Here is an 18,034-nt window from a genome sequence, read left to right on the forward strand (position 1 = left end):
GTGTGTGCACACGACACACACAGACACACACAGACACACACACACACACACACACACACACACACACAGTCACAGCTCTGAGCAGGCTGGAGTGAGAGAGAGATTCCTCCGTGGTGACTCTGAGGAAGGAAGCTGCCATGTGGTGAGAGGGCCACTTGGCAAGGGAGTGTGGGTGGCTTCCAGGAGCCAAGAGGATCGCGCGCTGCCAGCCAGCATGAGAACAAGGACCCTAGTCCTGTAGCTAAGCAGATGGGTTCTGCCAGCAGCCAGAATGAGTCTGCAAGGCACTGAGGCCGGGGGACAGCTCGGGCCGAGGCTCTGAGGCCAGCCCTGGTCAAGCGTCCAGGTAGGAACGCAGCCCCACCTGCACCTTGATCACAGCTGCAAGTCCCTGAGCAGCAGACTCAGCTGGGCGGTGCCCAGAAGTCCCGAGATAATACATCCGTGACATTCCAGGCCACCACCGCCTGAGGAAATTCCTTACACAGCAATAAAAGCTGGTACAGTGGCCTAGAGAATGAAGACCCTTCTGTGAAACAGAGGCGGCTGCACAGTGTTGCTGGGACCCAGCCTGGGGAGGGCAGATCTGGGCACAGCATCCATCTGTTCACCACTGACTTGTCAACAGCTTATTAGGGGCCGCCGCTATGTGCCAGCTGTAGGTCGCGGCACGAAGCGTTGCCTCTCACACCCCATCTCTTCTTCACCACGCAGCTGCAGTAAGTCCACTCCAGACAAGGCAGCCGAGTCCCCACTGTGACCTGACACGGGGCTGGACGCTTCACAGCACAGACTCGTCAACCATCACAGTGACCCTGGAGGCAGGTGTTTATATCATCACTGCACAGAGTTATGTAACGTCACATAGCAGTAGAGCTGGGATTCTAAGAAGTTAAGTCAGTCCCTCCCATTTTAAGTGGGGTTAGAATATCGTGTTGGGAAAAATCAGGTCATCTGAGCTCACGGGGCCCCCTCCTCTTCTCAGAGGCTCATTCTTAAAAGAGTTAAAATATTATGCATTTGGGCTTCCCTGGTGGCGCAGTGCTTGAGAGTCCGCCTGCCGTTGCAGGAGACGCGGGTTCGTGCCCCGTTTCGGGAGGATCCCACATGCCGCGGAGCGGCTGGGCCCGTGAGCCATGGCCGCTGGGCCTGCGCGTCCGGAGCCTGTGCTCCGCAAATGGGAGAGGCCACGACAGTGAGAGGCCCGCATAACGCAAGAAAAAAAAAAAAAAAAAATTATGCATTAAAAGTTACAATCTAGTAGTAACTTATGGCAGTTTAAAAATGGAATAGGGGCTTCCCTAGTGGCGCAGTGGTTAAGAATCCGCCTGCCAACGCAGGGGACACGGGTTCGAGCCCTGGTCTGGGAAGATCCCACATGCCGCGGAGCAACTAAGCCCGTGAGCCACAACTACTGAGCCTGCGAACCACAACTACTGAGCCCGTGTGCCACAACTACTAAGCCTGCGTGCCTAGAGCCTGTGCTCCACAACAAGAGAAGCCACCACAATGAGAAACCCGCGCACTGCCATGAAGAGTAGCCCCCGCTCGCCACAACTAGAGAAAGCCCGGGCGCAGCAACCAAGACCCAACGCAGGCAAAAATAAATAAATAAATAAACTTAAAAAAATAAAAATAAAAATGGAATAAATATCTAGTGTGCCTTTTTCACTTTTCCTTTGTCAGCATCTTCTTCCCTTCCATAAAGGCATGATTAGAATGTTCCTTCAAACGCTTTCTAAATTTGAATCTGGTGTCAACGTTCCTGTTGACTGCATTCTGCTGCATGGCTGTGAGGGTGCAGTGAAATGATGTAGATGAAGCACCAGGCCTTTTTTTACTGTACAAAGCTTTGTATTCTTCTCTCTACACTTAACATGTGTGTCACTCAGAGCCCTGGCAGGAAAAGCATTTGCTCTGATGGTTCAAACGGAGAGCCTCTTAGTGAAGGATGACTTGCAGAGACATGGACAAGTTTACCTCCTCCGTTTTAAGAGAAGCAAGAGAGGCACCCAGGAGCTGTCCAGAGCAGGGAGCTCTTACCACCCTCAGGGCCAAAAGGGCAAGAGAAGAAAATGGAAGTATCGGAGTCCAGAGAGGGTGCAGACTTAGAGGGGCTGCCCAGCAGGAGCTGTAGTCCTGGAGGCATCTGAGGCAAGGAGAGAGTGGAGAAGACCCTGCCCAGCCTCTCTCCTCCCACGCCTCCCTCTGGTGTGTCTGACTTGCAGCCAGAAGCAAAGGGAACTGGGATGAAACAGTGCACTGCAGCGCAGGGCAGAGCAGAAACGGATTCTGGAAAGACACATGGAGAATTAGCACATGATATTATGAGCATTATCCTATGTCATTAGAGATTTCTTGAAGACAGTGCTCTTATAGTTGATTTACAATGTTGTGTTAGTTTCAGGAGTGCAGCAAAATGATTCAGATATATATATATTATTTTTCATATTCTTTTCCATTATGGTTTATCACGGTATATTTTATATAGTTCCCCGTGCTCTACATTAAGACCTTGGTGTTTATTTCATGTATACTAGTTTGCATCAGCTAATCTCAAACTACTAATTTATCCCTCTTCCACCCCCTTTCCCCTTTGGTAACCATAAATTTGTTTTCTATGTCTGTGAGTCTGTTTCTGTTTCTGTTTAAAATAAATTTACTTATTTTATTTATTTATTTTTGGCTGCATTGGGTCTTCGTTGCTGCGCGCGGGCTTTCTCTAGTTGCGGCGAGCGGGCTTCTCATTGCGGTGGCTTCTCTTGTTGTGGAGCATGGGTTCTAGGCACATGGGCTCAATAGTTGTGGCTTGCGGGCTTAGTTGCTCCGTGGCATGTGGGATCTTCCCGGACCAGGGATTGAACCCGTGTCCCCTGCATTGGCAGGCAGATTCTTAACCGCTGCACAACCAGGGAAGCCCTCTGTTTCTTAAATAAGTTCATTTGTGTCATATTTTAGATCCCACATATAAGTGATATCATATGGTGTTTGTCTTTCCCTGTCTGACTTACTTCACTTTGTATGATAATCTCTAGGTCCATCCATGTTGCTGCAAATGGCATTATTTCATTCCTTTTTATGGCAAATATTCCATTGTACATATGAACAACATCTTTATCCATTCATCTGTCGATGGACACTTAGGTTGCTTCCATGGAAGACAGGGTTCTCAATGGCTAAGAATTATTTCATCATTTGGTTGGTCTATGATTTATTATTAGTAGTAGCAGCAGCAGTAGTAATATTAGAAGATACTTAGATTGGTCTCTGCTCAGTTACTACAACCAGCATCTTTGTCCGTAATTATTTTTCTACACCTGCCATGTTAAGTGACTCAGTTCATGGAGGTCTCTCCACAGTGTGCAGGCTTGGAGAGCCCAGGTGAGAACACTCCACAGCCATCCCGGGATCCTTGGAAACCACTCTGGGCCATCACCTCTTACCTTTCTTAGCCGAGTTACAAGTCAGGAGGAGGCTTGGGCGGCCCCTGAAGGAACTGTTCTTCAGAAAACGCAGGGCTAGATTCAGGGCTGGCGGAGGGCGGGGGGATGCCCGGGGGTGGGCCCTCGAAGACTATTAAATGCCAGGAGACTCAGCATCCCGGCCTCCACCCACCCGGCTGCTCCCGAGGGCTCCTGGGCCCCGGGCTGTGGCGAGCTTGCGCCCCCTGCCGGCCAGCCAGGCATCTGCGAGGAACATCGCCAGCGCTGGTCCTGCAGGCGCCAAGCACCAGCCACCTTGAGCACAGTCCCTGGCATGGGCGCGGGCTCTGGAACTAGCCCCCTGAAGAGCTCCCACAGGGCTCTGAGCACCTGAGGGATGCTTGGATTCACATCCCTGGGGACGAGAACTGTCTTGGTTAGAGCAGGATCTCTTGGACACTGGTGGAAATGTAAATGTGCATACATATCAAGAACCTTCAAAATGTTTTCAATGCTAATTAATTAATTAACTTGGTTGTCCCGGGTCTTAGTTGCGGCTCACTGGCTCCTTAGTTGTGGCATGCAAACTCTTAGTTGTGGCATGTATGTGGGATCTAGTTCCCTGAGCAGGGATGGAACCCTGGCCCCCTGCATTGGAAGCGCGGGTCTTAACCACTGCGCCACCAGGTTCTTCAAGTCCCAAGAACCTTCAATTTTTGATCCAGCCTCACCTCCTGCAGGAAGCCTTCCATGTCCACATACCCCCAACACCCCAGTGTAATCTATGCCCCTTTTCCCTGTAGCGTTTTTGCTTGTCTCTGACCCAGGTCAAGAAAAGTAAATTTATTTTGCTCTGTTTTTGAACTCCAATTTCACCAAGTATTTGTAGCAACATGATTTCCATCATTTCAGGCTTTCTCTCTGCCCTCTCCTTGGGATTATGTACTTGCGGCAGGTAGAGGGAAGAGGGAATGCTCATGAACACAGGTGGTGTGCAGCCACCGGGCCACCTCTTGTCATCTGTCCTTGCAGGCAGCACCCAGGGAGTCCCCACCGCGAGGGCCCATGTTCCCGCTAGCGGACTCCTTCGCTGGTTACCTCTGGGTTCCCGGGAATCTGCCTGCGGCTCCATCACTTCACAGGGGCACCTGGTTTCCACAAAGGACAGCTAAGGAAAAGAAAAAGCTCAGCTCTTTTCCGCTTCTTCCCTCCCCACACCCAGTGCCTCGCGGGTTGATTAGGGCAGGTCAGCTCTGCCCTCACATCCCACCACCCCAGCTAGTCTTGCCACAGCCCAGGGCCAAGGCCCGCCCCTCACCTCCACTCCAGCTCCTCCACAGGGAATCAGCTCCCACTCCCTGGTGGTCTCCTCCCAGATCTTTTGTCTGCTCCCAGTGCCTCTCTTCCCCCAACGGTCTGGGAGGAAGCGACTGCTTTTATTCTGCTTTCTGCTCTGTATACCTGCCTGTCTTTCCAGAGGGCCGGGGCACAGCGGCTAAATGGGGAGAAGCACGGAAGGAGAGCGAAGGAGGGGGTGGAAGAGAGAGCCTGTTTCCTAAGGCGTGCCCCCCGCGCCCCTGCCCTCCCTCACCCCTCCCGTAGGGTCGGGGCTGCAGAGGGGACTTGCCCTCTTAGAGCTCCGAGCTGCGGGGCCGTGCCTGCTGTCAGGAGCCATCTTCAGACGACCAGGTAGAGCAAGGAGGGAATCCGCTCGTGAAAGAGAGACACCGAGACGGCGAGCGGCAGAGAGAAGAGCGCAGGGAGACAGATCTGCCGCGAGCTGGGGCCCTCCGTTCTTCGGTGACACCTTGAACATGCACTTCGGTCTCGCTCGGAGCCAGATCTGACCACTTGAGGCAGGAGGTGGACGGGCCCCCCCAGGGTAAGCAACTGGAGATTCATTCCCTGCGGACCAATACTCCACGACGAGATCAGTAGGACAATCGAGAGGAGGCTGGGCCCTGCCCCACGGAAGATAAGAGACCACATGCTCCTCATTCTCAAGTCAAGGAGACATTCCCGCCTAGGAAGCTCCTTGGAGGTCAAAAAGGGGGGGGCACCGCCCCGCAGTAGGTGATGGCAACTCCCCATAGGCCTCTGCGGTGGAATCCACCTCGGCTAAGAGATGCGCACGCACGGGCCAGGACCCTGAGATAAACAAATAGGGACACAGAGGCAGGCAGAGCGAGATGACTGACCAGAGGAAACCCAGAAGAAATGCCCCATAGAAGTGATTCAAACTGCCACGAGGGTGCGACTCTCTCTCTGAGCCCGCCCGTGTGTCTATCCACACGTACTGTACTCTTCTTTTCTCCTAATAAACACTTTGCTTCTCTACCTTCCGTCTTTGTGGGAATTCTTTTCTGCACAGCCGAAGGGCCAGGGCCTTGTCACTGACCGCTGGTCAAGTGGCTTGGATTCGGTGCTCTCACCTCCACGACCTGACTTCAGTCTCTGGCCGGGAACTGAAACCCTGCTTCAAGTTGCTGCAGGCCAAGGCTAGCCAAGATCACACTGAGTCCGGGAGGGGAGCCAGAAGAAATTCTGGTCTTTGCAGCTGATGTTGCCCCATGAGCCGTGGCTCCGCGGCGGGTGTGATGTGGGCCGGCACATAACCTCTGAGAAGTCCAGAATTTCCGCATCGTGGGTTGCTGTGAGGATAAGTGAGCACAGATGAGCAGGGATCACAGGCTACTTGCTGGCAGATGCAGACGTGCATGCCCGCCAGGTGGACAAGCCTGGTTTGAGTGTCTGGAGACGCCTCGGCCAGCGCCACGGGACCCCCAGGTTCCCAGCCCAGCACAAGGAAATTGCGGACTCAGGGATGCATCACCTTGGGAGCCTGCAGACTCCTGCACGGCCCCCTCCTGTCCCCACCCTCCTTCCATGGCCTGTGTCCCCGTCTCCCGGTTCCGTCCACCCTGAGGTCCGGTCACCAGAACCAGCGAGCCAACAGCCAGCTTCTTTTCCCTGCTGTTCAACCACGATTTCTAGAGATTCTCTCCTGCAGCGGCAGCAATGCTGGGTGCTTGCGTACAAGGGAACGAAACAGGCACCTCAGGAGAAGGAGAGACCGGGAGGCCGCCTGCAGAGGAGCCGCCAGGCTGGCAGGAAGGGGAGGGCTGCAGCGCACAGACAGGGGATGGAGAGCAGGCCTGAAGACTGCAGAGGAAACGCCTGCAGGTGAGGAAGACAACCCAGGGTTACACAGAGCTGGTGACCAAGGCAGGCGGCGGACGGAGGGCAGAAGCCCTCCATCCCTCCAAGTCTGTGGTTTCCCTAGCTTGCGGCAGTTCAGTTCAAGGGCAAGCTGGGTGAGACGGGCACCCCCGGGGGCCGCGTCTTTGGATGTCCCCAAGGTGCGCCGGGCGCTCAGCGCCTGCCTGCAGGTGGCCGCTTCAGGCCACAGGCAACCGTGGGGAGTTTTGCCCAGGCAGGCTGCTTCCCTGGCCAGAGACAGCTGACTCCAAGCGCAGAGAGCAGAGCAACGAAGGCAACGAAGGCGCCCCGGAGCGGGGGCGGGGGCTGAGCTCCGCCCGCCTCGGCTCTGCGGCATCTCCAGTTCCTGCTGCCCCAGGCGAGCTAGGCTCGCCCCTGCCCCAGGGCCTTGGCCCGGTCCCTCCCTCTGCCGGGAACGCCCCCCACCCCCGTGTCCACTTGGCTCCCTCGCTCCGTTCAGCTCCGCCCCAAGGTTCCCTCCTCCATGCGGGCCTCTCTCGACCACTCTCGCCCCCTGAGCCAGCACCTCTGCCTCCTTGTCCCACAGCAGCCCTGCGTGTGGTCTCGCGGGCTCCACGATGGCCTGTTCCTTGCTTACTGTCTGTGCCCCTCAGGGAATATAAAGGCAGGGATGTTTCTCCATCGCCATGGTTGCAGGGTTGCAGAATACAGCCTGGTGCATAGTCAGGGTTCGAGAATTGTGTGCTGATGGATGGAGGGTCGGGCTGCCCCCATGGTCACCGTGAGGCAGGTGACAATACTGGCAACGGACGGTTCCCCGGCTCAGGCCTGGGACACACAGGGCTCTCAGCAACAAACTCAGCCGCTGTCCACCCAGCCCCAGCTCCCAGGGCACGGCCCCTCGGGTCGGATCTCACCTCTGGGCCCTGGGATTTCCAGACACTCCCCATCCAGGCTCCCCGGCTCCTGCATGTATTTGCTGCCTGCCTCCTCGGCTGGGCCCTGGAGGGTGCTCTGTGGACCCGGGCGTGAGGTGGTGCAGGCCTGGGCCAGCCCTGACTCAGGGCGCCCGTGCACGTCTTGTCTGGCAAGTCCTGCCGTCCTAGGTCCCAGGCCAGGCTGGGGCACCGTAAGAAGGGTGTGGCTGCAGAGCTCCCACCCCCAGAAACCAGGGTGATGAAGCTCTGCCAGGTCCGAGGCTGGCTGGGGACTCAAAACACGTGCGTGGCCCAAGGCTACTGCCCCTTCTGTTACACCTCATGTGAACTCTGTAGAAGCACTCTCTTCTCAGGTAAACAGGCTGACTGTACAATTTACTCATGGCAGTGTGTGAAGTTCAAAACACGTGCAAGTGTTTGTAAGCTGATGACCACATCTTATGAACCTGGACATTTCCCCAGAGCCATGCACTGCAACAGTACCCAGGGGTGCTCAGTAAATGCTTTGGGGTGCGGCGGCCCTTAGGCCCACAGGGGGTCCTCCCCTCGTGGGGCTTCCTCTGGCCTCTCCGCTCTTGCCCACCCCCGCTCCCACCTAGAGCCCGCCAGGTGCTCAGCCAGGTGGCTGAGAGGCAGGAAGGCTCGCCCCACCTGCCAGGCGCCAGGCATTCACAGCCCAGTTGGGACATACTGACAAGGGACCAGACGGGGTGCGGTGTGAAGAGTGCAGTGGAACGTGCCAGGCTGCCATGGGAACGGGGCGGGGTGGTGCTCGAACCGCGTGCAGGAAGACAGCCCCTCAAGTCTGCTTTCAGCGTTTCAGAGCTGGGTGTGAAGGCGGGGGTGGGGGGGACCCGGCCGGTTCTGTTCGCATTCCAGGGCTGTCACCTTAGTTGAGCTTATGCTCTTCCAATGGAAAAAAAAGAAAGACACAAAGACCTTCTCACACACCCATAAACGAGGCATTTCTAGCGGCTCTGTCTTGCACAATCACTTCTTGATGTCTGTTTTCAGAAAGGCTTTGTGGCATCAGCTGACACCAGGCTGTGAGGGTCTGAGCAGCAAGAATTTGCAGGATTTGCAGGCTGCTTCCGTGAGCAGAAGCTTCACCTCCTATTCATGAGCGCCTCGCGCCCCCAGTGAACATGAACTGCCTAAGCCGAGAGAGTTTGACTCTTGTACTTGGGCTCTTCCGTGTGGTCTAGTGGCAGGAAGGAGGACCTAATTCAGTGGTAACTACTAACCCCCAAATCTGGGCTGTAAAACCACTCGGGCTGGGTAAAGAGGGGATGGAGACCCCTGGCTGTCAGATGCTTTCCCAGGGAAGCGACCCCTCATGGTTCACAGCCGCCCTCAAAGGGGGAGGGAGCAGGTGGGGACAGCACCTCGGCCACAGCGTTACACAAATGCACACAGCACAACCCACTCCCAGCAGTGACGGGTGTGTGAGCTCATCTTGTGCTGGAGAGACACCCTGCGTGTGTACATCAGCAGTGATGTCTACACCGGTAATTTGAGTTCACTAACGCTGTCATCAGACTGCCGACAACAGCAACTGTCCTCATCTGACTCTGGTTGCTCAGTGTTCAGTGAGCACAGGATTGAGGTCAGAGGAGACGAGAGGGAATAAGGTCCGGGACTGAGAGATCACTCGTAAACTCGGCAGGGGAACTCGGTTTTAGCGGGACTGGGTTTCAAAGAGAGACCTCAGGCCAGCATCATATCCCCAGAGGACAAAGCAGTGACCCGGCGAGTGAAATGCTCCAGTCGGGGTTCCTGGGTGCCCCCCGCGCTACGCCTCCGAATCTGTTCACCACGGATGTACCAGGAGGGGCTGGGGCTCCCCGGGGTCTGCAGGAGGCTTTGCTGCTTCACAAAAGGGTGCTACTGTCCCAGCTGTGGAAACCCAGGGTGACCCCTGCTTGCCCGGTGAGGCTGCAGCCTTGACAGAGGAAACAGCACAGGCATCATGTCAGGGCTCCGGGGGGCCCGTCGTGGCCGCACCAGCAACAGCTGTGTGTCCATGGGCAAGTTACCTAGCTTCTCTGAGCTGCTGCTTCCCGACTGGACCAGGGGCGTAATCCTGCATCTCTTTAAGGGGGTTGCGGTCATTTAAGTAGATGATGTAAGGAAACAGCCGGAGTGGAGCGGCTGCTTCCTACGTGCGGGGGTGATACCGGTCTGTGGAGGGAGCTCCACGGGGGACTGGACAGGGCAGGCCTAGGGGACGACTGCCCGCCAGGACCTGGGGAAGCCGGGGGCTCTGCCAGCTTTGCGGAGGGCCGGCCCAGCGTCAGGCCAGGCAAGGGCAGGGGGCCGTGGGCCTTGTGCTCTCACAGGCCTCCTGCCTGCTGGGCTGCCTCAGCTGTCCCTGGGCTTCTTGCCTCCGCCCTTCCCCTGCATTCCTCAGGTTAACACGGCCTCTGATACCTTGGCTCAACTGAAGACCTCATCAGGAGGAAAAACAGAATCAATTGGTGTGTACGCAAGCCCACAGGCTTACGCAGCAGATGGCTCCTGGCACTCGCTCGGCCTGCAAGGGGAGCCTTAGGGCCCAGATCCAAAACGGGCTGGACAGGAGCTGAAGGTGGGGAAGTGCTGGGTCTGCAGGAGGGGCGGTGGGGGGGGTGCGCAGCTGTGGCCTGATTCCCACTGGGGCTCTGAGATGTGTCCCTCTGCCACCCGGGGCATCTGACAAGCTTCCTCCGCAGGGGCCCAGTCCAGGTCTCAGGCCTGGGACACCCTCCCTCCGCAGGGGTTCGCACAGGGCAGTCAGCCGGTCCAGACCTGCGGGCTGATGCCGAGGCAGCCTTCAGCTGCCGCTAGGAACAGTGTCCGAAGGCACTGGGGCCGCTTTGGAGGTGCTTTATCCAGAGGGGACAAGGCTGGGGTTTAGACGCCTTGATCAGCAGCCACTCCCCCGTGCACCCCTGAGAAACGCGAGCTGAGCCAACCCTCACAGGCCAGCACTGCTGGGGTCTGTCTGCCCGTTTGTCACAGGCCTTCCCGCCAGTCGCGACTCAGTCCTGGATTTGGCCGACACTTCCTGAACCCCGAAGACGATGTCAGACCCAGGGAATAAAGGCTGGGGTGGCCTGGTGGCTGCTCCTAGAGAGGCCGGGGCTGGTGGAGGTGTCAGACACATGAATGAGGCTCTGCCGGGGGGGTGAGAGCTCTGTGCAGGGCAGTACTGCCAGCCCGACCCCCATCACAACCACCGGAGACATTTCCAAAGGTGCCGCGCGGCAACCGCATCTCGGGGGATACAAGTCATCCTGCACTTCCTCAGCTTTAACTCTGTGCCAGGCACTGTTCAAAGCACTTTACAAGTATCAACTCTTAAAACAACTCCAGGAGATGGGCGTTGCCATTATTCCCACTTACAGACGGGAAACTGAGGTACAGAGAAGGTAAGTAATGTGCCCATGGTAGTAAGCTGCACAACCAGGTTCTGGGCTGGTCCTGAGGCTAAAGGCTTCCTGGAGATGCACCTGCAGCGTCAGCCCCTGGCCGAGGGTCAGCCCCTGGCCGAGGGAACCCCCCATCGACCCCAGTCTCCCAGGACCCTGATTCCCATGTTTTCTTACCTAAGCACATCGACAAAGACATACTTATTTCAGGCCGCAGGGCTGTGCACAAGCAGTGGGAACCAGAAGGGGCCTCCAGTTGGTGTGCTCAGCTCTGAAGGGGACCAGCTCAGGGCACATAAGCTCAGCGACCCAGGAAAGTGAGGGAGACCCTCTGTTGCGGATGAGGCCTAGGATCCACGTGTGGATAATGTTAGGGAAAATTAAAAACTGATATTGATTTGAGTGCTTGGAAAACCGAGCCAGAAAGCAGATACAGAGCGTCCACCAGATTGTGCTGTGTGAGAGCATAATTACAGTCATGCTGGAAATGTCTGTGTTGAACTAGCCGGTCAAGGGGTCAGTGTCAAGGTATCAGACTCTGGTTGGTCTTGTTTGGTGACAGCAGTAAAGTCTATCAATACAGAGGGTCTGACTATAAAGCAATGATATTGCTGTCTGTGCAGTGTGTGGATGCCCAGCCCCCTCCCTCCCTCCACGTAAGCTCTGGCCCCAGCTGAGCACCCTCCAGCCCTTGACAAGGCCGGCAGTGCCCAGCAGGGGAAACTCTCTGCAGCAGGTCGGGGGAGGGGTATGTGTAGGTGGGTGACAGCATGAGTCGATCCACTGATGCAGTTTACCTCTGACTTGTAGAGGGCCCTCTGGGGAACAAAGGCTCTGCGGGGGTGGGACTGGAAGAAGTCCAAAGTCAGGATGGTTTTGAGTCCAGGTGGCCCCAGGAACTGCAAAAGATAAGCTTGTGTCCCCCAGGCCTGCTGGATCAGCAGGATCAAGCCTATGGGCACAGCTACTCATCTCCACTGGCCTTTGCTCTGAACAATCTGTGGGTGCTGCCTCAATCTGGGAACTCTCAAGCTCCCAGTGCATTGAAAGGCTTCAATCACCATCACCATCATCATCACTACCATCACCATCACCATCATATCACCATCATCATCACCATCACCACCATCATCTCCATCATCATCACCATCTCCATCATCACCATCACCATAATCATCACCACCATCTCCATCATCATCACCACCATCACCATCATCTCCATCATCACCACCACCATCTCCATCATCATCACCATCTTCACCACCACCACCACCACCATCATCACACCACTATCTCCATGATCATTATCATCACCACCACCATCATCTCCATCATCTCCATCATCACCATCACGATAATCACCACCATCATCTCCATCATCACCACCATCATCATCAACATCACCATCATCACCACCATCTCCATCATCATCACCATCATCTCCACCATCACCACCATCATCTCCATCACGATCACCATCATCACCAGCATCATCTCCACCATCTCCATCATCATCATCATCACCATCACCATCTCCATCATCACTGTGTCATCACCATCATCACCACCATCTCCATCACCATCACCACCACCATCACCATCATCACTATCGTCATCACCATCACCACTATCGTCATCACCATCACTATCATCACCATCATCACCACCATCACCATCATCACCACCATCTCCATCATCACCACCATCTCCATCACCGTCGTCATCACCACCACCATCTCCATCATCACCATCGTCATCACCATCATCACCACCATCTCCATCATCACCACCACCATCTCCATCACCACCACCATCTCCATCATCACCATCGTCATCACCATCATCACCACCATCATCATCACCATCACCATCATCATCATTAACAACAAAACTGCATTTCCAAGGAGGCATAATCAATAAGGAAGGAGGGATGTCCAGGAGACAGGAGGAGACTGGAATCCAGTGTCTGTGAGCTCTGCAGCAGAGAGAAGGAAGGGCAGACCAGTCACCCATCTATCAACCTGGAACCCAGGAGATATTCCTGACCCTTGACTTCTGACCTTCCTCTGCCACACCCCCAGTCCCAGTCTATCACCGAATTTCACCCATACTGCCTCCTAAATGTAGTCTGAGTCTTGCCTCTTTCCACCTCCACTGCCAAGTTCAGGCCAGCCTCATGTCTCCTGGTATCACAGTGCCCCCCCTCCCCACCCCACAAACTGGTCTCTGCTCCTGCCTGGGCCTCTCAACCCACTGTCAACAATAATAATTCTTCACGTTAAGCCTTCCCTGTTCAAAGTACTGTGGGCTTTCAGTCTCCTAGTCGGGCCTTGGCTGACACAAAAACCACACAAACTGTCTTGTTTCTAGCTTTTGTACAAGCTATCCCCATAGCCTATCTCTGGCTAACATGGTCCAGTGGCTAAGAGCACAACCTCTAGAGCCAGACCACCTGGGTTCAGACCCCAAGTCTAGCACTGGCTGGAGGAAACCCACTTCATCTGTCTATGCCTGGATCTTCCCATCTGTAAAATGGGGATAAGAGGACTGTCGCAGGCATTACGTGAATTAACACATGTAAAGGGTTTGGCACATCTGTGTTACATACATATTTAATATTAACTATCAGCATTGGGTTCTTTCAACTCACACTGAGGGTTTCAGCAACAGGGGCCCCTCCTCTGGGGAGTCCTTTCTGGCCACTTCCAGCCCAGTCTGAGTTAGGCACCCTCCCCTGTGCTTCCACAGTAACCTTCACTGCACCGTGTTTTCACTGCAGGTTTACTTCTGCAGGTCTGCGAACCCCAGGGGCAGACAGGGCAGGGTGCGCCCCCCGGGCCTCACAGAGCACCCGACTGAGGGAGGGTTAACTGTTAGTTCAGATCCTCTGGGAAAGAGACACTGAGACGGGATTACCTGAGTAAGAGGTGTGCTGGGGGACATGCCTGTGAGGACAGAGTGCGGCGGGAACAGAATGTGGGGAGAGCCGTCAAACTGCAAAGCAGGGCTGACATCTGTGAAGGAGGTGGGAAAGGAAGGAGGCCTGGGTAGAAGGGTCTCAGACCTCAGAGCAGTTCTAAGAAAGATCTGCCCAGGCCACTGGGGTGTCCTTGAGCCACAGTCCACCACTGGAGGAGTCCCACAGTTCACCAGAATGGGCTTGCGTGAGTACTGCACCAGGATCAACCCCTGCCTGAAAGCAGCCCGCGAGAGGCACGGCCTCAGTGAAAGCGTGGTGGTGGATCTAGAGAAACAGCAGCTGGGACTGTCAGTTAATTCTGCTCCCACAGCAGATCTGAGCAGCACATTTCCTGATTGCCATCGTAATTGACAGGCAGAAGCTTGGCCACATCCCAAGGATATAGGCCAAAAGCAGTGATGCCAGGATCTGTCACCTTGATGCAGGGAGAGGGGGTGGGTCCTTGGACCCCTCTGAGGGAGCCTTCATACACATCTATATTAATACATCTATAGGGGTAAGTCTTTATATATATACTGATGAATAAAGCCATTCAAAATTCCACCATTACAGAATTACTTTCTCTTATGAAATTTTGAATTTCAGACATTTTGTGAATTTCCTTCCAGGTCTTTTACCATATTTACATCATTGCAAATCCTCTTGCATGTTGTACTTCATATTTTTAAGAACATTTGATATTTAGAATATTTCTACATGTTTCCACCATAGTCTTCATACTTATGCTTTTCAGTGACTGACCAATATTCAACAAATGAATATACCAAAGTTTCCTAAGTCACTATTTTTCAGTATTTCCATCATCCCTATTTTTTTTTATATTATAGGTAGTGCTCTTATGAACATCTTTGGGCATATCTGATTTAGTCTCTGCTGGACGATGGCTCTAGAATGAGTTTCTAGGTTTGAAGTTACCCACGTGGCATGTCAACTTTTGCAAAATTGCTTCCTAAACATAGTATATCAATTAACCATGTGGGTCAGTTACCTACTGTGCATGAAACATTACCATAAAACGAAGGCTTAACATAACCCACGACGACCATCTCAGCATTTCTGTGGGTTGAGGATCCAGGCATAGCTTAGCTGTGTCCTCTGCTTCAGGGTGTCACGGGCTGCAGTGAAGGCGCCGGCCAAGGCTGGGGTCTCATCTGAACCTGACTGGGGAGGGATTTTCTTCCAAGCTCACACGGCTGTTGTCAGGATTCAGCTCCCTGTGGGCTGCTGGACTGAGGGCCTCACCGCTCCGCCAGCTGTGGCTCAGAGGCCGCCCTTACTTCCGTGCCACGTGGGCCTGTCCAGTGCAGCAAGACACTTCATCAAAGCACATGTCTGAGAAGATTAACAGTCTGCTAGTAAGACGGAAGCCACAGTCTTTTGTAACATAATCACACTTGCCTTATTCTGTTGTTTTAAACCAAGAGGAGCAAGAGGAAAGGACGACACAGGCTGAGAACAGCAGGAGCAGAGACCACTGGGGGCCACCCTGGAGGCTGCTTCCTACAGTGTCACCAAGGGCACACGCTGTACCGACTTTACCACACCCTCACTCATCCAGAAGGTTCTAGGATTTAAACATTACCTGTGTAGTAGGTGTAAAAGACCATCTCCCATTTTATAAACATGTGGTGCATGTACAATGGAATACCACTCAGCCATAAAAAAGAATGAAACAATGCCATCTGCAGCAACATGGATGGACCTAGAGATTCTCATACTAAGTGAAGTAAGTCAGAGAAAGACAAATATGAAATCACTCATATGTGGAATCTAAAATATGACACAAATGAACTTATCTATGAAACAGAAACAGACTCACAGACATAGAGAACAGACTTGTGGTTGCCAAGGGGGAGAGGGTTGGGAGAGGGATGGAGTGGGGGTTTGGGATGAGCAGATGCAAACTATTACACAGAGAATGGATAACAAGGTCCTACTGTAGAGCACAGGGAACTATACTCAATATCCTGTGATAAACCATAGTGGAAAAGAACATGAAAAGGAATGTGTATATATATAAAAGTGAATCACTTTGCTGTACAGTGTAAATTAAGACAACATTGTAAATGAACTAGACTTCAATTAAAGAAACCCCACTATCTCCTTTTTTTTTTTTAAAGATGATGTTGGGGGTAGGAGTTTATTAATTGATTGATTTATTTTTGCTGTGTTGGGTCTCCGTTTCTGTGCGAGGGCTTTCTCTAGTTGTGGCGCACGGGGGCTACTCTTCATCGCGGTGCACAGGACTCTCACTATTGCGGCCTCTCTTATTGCAGAGCACAGGCTCCAGATGCGCAGGCTCAGTAGTTGTGGCTCACGGGCCTAGTTGCTCCGCGGTATGTGGGATCCTCCCAGACCAGGGCTCGAACCCGTGTCCCCTTGCATTAGCAGGCAGATTCTCAACCACTGCGCCACCAGGGAAGCCCACCATCTCCTATTTCAATGCCCTCTTCTCCAGTTTGCTGTCTCCCCTGGGCCCCCTGGGTCCTTTGCTCTCAGCTGCTGCTGAGTAATTTCCCAAAAGGCGTCAGCTGAGGGCAAGGTAGGGACCTGCCCCAACCGGGGCTCTGAGAGCTTGAAGTGGAGCCCTGTGTGAGGTGGTGAGAGCTCCCTGGGAAGGTTCCAGCCACAAGAAACTGCTGGTATTTGGGCACAACTGCAAGACCTGAACACCCTGCTACCTGGACCGCTTAAAAGCACTAACATTTAGGAACCAATCATCTTTTAAAGCTTACTGTAAACCCTGTCTGGGATTCACATTTTGCAAGTTTTATTTTACTCTACTTGTCAGAAGAATGCTGCACAATACACATTAATGTCCGCATCGTACAGACAGGAAACTCAGGACCAGAGGTGTGAAGTCCCTTGCTTGGGGTCACTCCGTGAAACCGGCAGCACCAGGACTCAAGCCCACCCCGGCTGTGCCCCCCGTGTTCTCCACCTCCTAAGCACCCCTGTTCCTCAGATGGGGCCTCCTAAGGCTCTGTAACAGCCCTCCCCTCTGCCCATCCTCACCGCAGCCCTAGGCATGATGGACTGGGCGGCCCCTCTTCAGCTAGCTGGAAGGGTCTCCCCTGGAAGTTCCAGAAGGCTCGGCTTGGGACCATTTTTTCCTGATAAAAGAGGGGAAGCTGCAAAGTCACCTCTCAGTGGCATGGGGAGAAAGGCTAGAGGCCACAGTACAGGTCTGCACCATGGAGCCCTCAGGATCAACAGGACAGTGTAAGTCCAGGGCTGTGAGAACAGGATCTGGGGCCAGACTGCCAGCTTCAAATCCTGGTTCTGCCACTTACAAAGCTTTGAGATTTGGGGAAAATTTCTTCACCTTTCTGTGCTATTTGCTTGCCTGCAAAATCAAAAGGATGTTACCAACTACATGTTCAAATTTGGGCGTAAATTTAAGAAAATACCTCTAAGAACCTAGCACAGTGTCTGGTGCCCAATAAAGGCCCCATAAACATGACTCCGGGGATGCAGCAGGCAGGAGGTCTCACGGGGTGGGGACCATGCACCCATCTGGGACCTAGCCTCTGACACGTGCACACGTGAAGACCAGGAGCCCACAGGCATGTGCCCAGCTCCAGGCGTGCAGCACGTGGCCCTGTATCGTGGACAGTGGCTGGTGGGGACAGAGGCAGTGGAGCCTGCTAGGGTCAGGGAGGGGCAGGGCCAGTGCCAGCACCGGGACCCTGAGACTCCCTTCCCTGCATTCTGACCGTGTCGGGGGAAGGGGGGAGTAACTGTGTGCTGATGTAGCTCCGAGAACCATGAATGTGTGGGGGGCATAACACACTAGAACAGCGTTCTCTGGGGTCCCATGCAGAGCCTGATGACTAAGGTCTGCAGCAGGCATCTGAGAAGGAAACGTGCAGGGCAGCATTTACAGGGTAAATTCCTGCCACCTGGCCCAGCTTCAAAGCCTTTCTGGGATCGACCCTGAACTGCCTGTAGGGGCACAAAATACCACAGAATTTGGGGGTGTCAGCCTCCCCTAAAGCCTCTTGGGGTCCCTGGTGCCCTGAGAACTGATCTGTGCTCTACAGGAAAGAAAGGGACCCACAAGTGTCCTGGTTTCCCCAATGAAGTCAGCAACCATGGAAGAGC

This window comes from Lipotes vexillifer, unplaced genomic scaffold, assembly GCF_000442215.2.
Source record: "Lipotes vexillifer unplaced genomic scaffold, Lipotes_vexillifer_v1.1 scaffold1466, whole genome shotgun sequence".
In the NCBI taxonomy this organism is placed as follows: Eukaryota; Metazoa; Chordata; class Mammalia; order Artiodactyla; family Lipotidae; genus Lipotes; species Lipotes vexillifer.